We start from the raw sequence: 3,939 nt of genomic DNA, 5'->3' as shown, positions 1-3,939 counted from the left end.
ATTTTGTTGCAGTTTAAAAGGGATTCTTTCCTATTATATCTTTTTTACTGGCTATTGTTTGTGCAGTTGAAAGCTATTGGTTTTTCTATGTTAATTTTTATATTCTATTACTTAATAGAATGTTTATTATATGAGTTTTTTTTTCATAACTTATTCCCTTGCATTTTCAGAATACTGTCAAATATTTGCAAATAGGTGTAGTTTTCCTTCTTCTTTTCCATTTTGGTCTATATTCCCACACAATGTTAAATAATAGTGGGGAAATAGGCATCTATGCCTTGTTCTTGATCTCAGTATGATTGCTTCTATCATGTGCGTGTGTGTGTGTGTGCATGTGTGCGTTCTTATTCCATTAAATATTATCAGATAAATGGGTATCCACTGTGTCAAGCCTTTCTGAGTAACTATGATTTTTCTCCCCGGAATTAATATGAAGAAATTGTCTTCATTGATATGAAGATATATGTTAATAGATTTGCAAATATTAAGACATCCTTACGTTTTAAGAATAAATCTCACTTGGTCATAATGTATTATTTTCCTATATAACTGTTCAATTCCGTTTGCTAATATTTTATTTAGCATATTTACATTAATGTTCACAAGGAATATTTGGGGGGTTTTTTTGTCTTGTTTTGTTTTCTGCTACCATCAGATTCAGGAACTAATGTTATATTTGTCTCATGAAGTAATGTGAAAGTTTTTGTTCACTTCTGAAGCTCGAGAAAAATTTATATAGCATTAGGATCATCTAGATGGTAACCATTTCATACAATGCCCCTTTGGAAACACCTAGACGGGGTACTTTTGTTGGGGGAATTTTTTTTTTTGATCTTTCACTATTCTCCTGTGAAACTAGTCTATTTCACCTCTTTCTGCAATAGAATTATTTTTACTTAATTGAATGTTCCTAAGAAAATTTATCTCTTACTTAAGTTTACAATGTATCTGCATAGAGTTACACAAAGTATTCTGCTATGACATTTATTATTTCTCTGTCTCTCTAGCTATTTTTTCTTGTAGTTACTTATTTTGTATATATGTGATTTATTGCTTTCTTTATTAGGTTACATGTCTATTTTTGTTAACTTTTTAAAAAATAGCGCTTTTTTTTACCATAATAGCAAATAATCAAACTATAATATGGACTAAGGAACTGAATAGACATTTATCCAAAAAAGACAAACAAATGACCAATAGGTACATGACAAGTTACTCAACATTACAAAAGATGTAAGGTACAGGATGACCAAAATTAGCACAGCTGTAGGATGTATATCAAAGTTGTTAAGGCAGCAAATCCTACAAATATTCATCACAAGAAGAAAAACTTTTTTCTGGTAATCATTTCATAATGTATGTAAGTCATATCACTACCCTGCAAACTCTGATATCATAAAATAAGAAAAATATTTAAAAGGTAACAACTAAAAGTGCAAAATTATCAGAGGACAAACTACTACTGTTTTACCTTTAGAATTATTTTATTAAATCTTAAAGGTACAACAGTTTCTTAACTCTACACATGAACTAATTTTCTTTAGAAGAATGATGTTGTGTCTCATTACACCATGATTCTAGCTAATAGCTTTTCAAAATTTTGCGAAAAATCTTGAAAAAGGATTCAAATATCATCCAAAACTTTGAAATTTAACATTATCAAAGGGGATGCTTCCACATTCTTACAGAGACCACTGGAGAGACAACAATTCAAAAGCTAAGAAACGGTCTCAAAAGCATTTTTTCATACAATCTTTCCTCCACAGGAAGGTATTGTTCTTACATAATCGAGTCTACTCACAAAATGGCTCTCTGTACCTGCTCTGGTGTCTTCTGCCATATCACTGCATATTTATGCATGACTGAGATAAGAGTTTCCTGAACACCATTATTTCGATAACCTAAAGCTCTTCTGTTACCTCTGGGCTCTCAACGTCTCCTATTTATACAGTCAAGCCCATGGCAAATAGAAGCTCAGTATCAGCTGGTCTCTGCATAACGCCCATGTCTTCCACCACCTCCTGGACCAGAGTTTCCTCCACCGTATGATCCTCCCACGTTCCTGCTATACCACTCAGTTTTCCACTCTTCAGTAAATCGTACTTAGAAGGTTTCTGCTTATAATTTCCCAAATCATTGTAATTACGACTTCCATAATTTCTTCTTCCATAGCTGTCAAAACCACCTCTGGATCCCCCATCCAGGTCGCCATATCGAGATCCTCTACCACCGTATCCTCCTCATCCCCCTCCATAACCAGGGCTAACCCCCAAATTGCCACCTCCAGATCCTCCCCCACACCCATGATAGCCATCCCCAAGTGTATGTCCTCTTCTATATCCATCAGCTCCCCGTCCAAGTTTCCTTCCTCATCCTGGTCCTGCTCCAACATTTCCACCACCACCAGGAGAGTCTCCAAAACCGACGTTGCCTCCTCTTCCACCTCTAGAACTTTGGACTCCCTGCATTTTAGGTCGAGACAAGGCCTTTCTTACTTCTGCATGATGACCATTGTTGCTATGGTCTTTCTGCAACACAAGCTTATCCACGGGATCATGGTCATTAAAAGTAACAAATCCAAAGCCTCTTTTCTTTCCAGACTCCCTAGCAGTAATTATCTCAATAGCATCGATTTTTCGATATTTGTCAAAGTAATCTCTAAGATGATGCTCCTCAGTATCTTCTTAAATTCCACCAACAAACAGCTTCTTCACAGTGACAAGAGCCCCTGGCTTTCCATAGTCCTCTCTTGGGACAGCACGTTTGGGCGCAACCGTTTTCCCATCAATGGAATGAGGTCTGGCAGCCATGGCAACATCCACCTCAGCCATGGATGAAAACGTGACAAAACCAAATCTTCCTGGTTTTGGCTGGCAGGATGCCTTATTAACACACAGTCTGTAAGGTTTTCCCCTTGCTTGTAGTAGTTCCTCAGACTTTCTTCCATGGTTTCAGAGCTTAAGCCACCAATAAAGAGTTTACAGAATTGTTCCTTTTCTTTCTTATTCCTCTCCAAAGGAACAGATGTTGAAGTTTTCTTCATCGCAGGCTTACTCGCTTGAGCCATTTTCCCGAAGCTGAGGGGGATGAGGGAGATCTCCAAAGACTAACATGGACCGGAGGGTCCTGACCCCGCGGTGAGAACCGAACCTCCACTGCTCCAGCAACAAGACCTGTAGGAGCACCTCCACCAGGGACCTGGTGATGCTGCTACTGCTCTGGAGCCGCTGCCGCCCTTGAACCAATTTGAGCAACTTTCAGTTTTTCTGCAAAAGGTCATTTTGAACCGAGTGACCTTTCCTGATCCAGTAATCAAACTTCTTATACATTTCCTCTACATTGATTTTTTTCCAAACTTTTAATTTTCTCTTCATTGTTATCTATTTTTGATACAGTTTTCCTCACTAAATTGGATATTCAATGAAGAGATCACTAATGTGGACTTTAAAGTTTTACACCAGAATACTTACCTATTGCTTTGCCCTTACAATGAGTTCAGATATCTTTTTTGAAAGAAACTATTCAGACTACAAAAAGGATTTTTCTTTTTTGTTGTTTTGTTTTTGTTTTTGTTTTTTACACAGCAGGTTCTTATTAGTCATCAATTTTATACACATCAGTGTATACATGTCAATCCCAATCGCCCAATTCAGCACACCACCATCCCCACCCCCCTGCGGTTTTCCCCTCTTGGTGTCCATATGTTTGTTCTCTACATCTGTGTCTCAACTTCTGCCCTGCAAACCGGCTCATCTGTAACTTTTTAAAAAATAACTTTTTGGATTTAATATTATTTTAAAAATTTTATTATTTCTGCCTCATTAATTTTTCTTTTTATTTTAATAAGTCTTTCCTTAATTTTTATTTTTTAATGTTTTGTACACTTTTGGAGTTTTGAGTTGGGAAATTAAGAAACTTATTTTTAATTATACATTTCAA

General features: G+C 36.4%; 1 pseudogene; it reads right to left on the bottom strand.

Annotated features, from left to right (window-relative positions):
- Positions 1-1,980: 1,980 nt before the first annotated feature.
- On the bottom strand, positions 1,981-3,043 carry LOC103016158 (heterogeneous nuclear ribonucleoproteins A2/B1-like; annotated as a pseudogene).
- Positions 3,044-3,939: the final 896 nt, after the last annotated feature.

The sequence above is a fragment of the Balaenoptera acutorostrata genome, chromosome 4 (genome assembly GCF_949987535.1).
Source record: "Balaenoptera acutorostrata chromosome 4, mBalAcu1.1, whole genome shotgun sequence".
Taxonomy (NCBI): Eukaryota; Metazoa; Chordata; class Mammalia; order Artiodactyla; family Balaenopteridae; genus Balaenoptera; species Balaenoptera acutorostrata.
The sequence above is the reverse complement of the archived record's forward strand: the minus strand, read 5'-3'. Positions and strand labels throughout refer to the sequence as shown.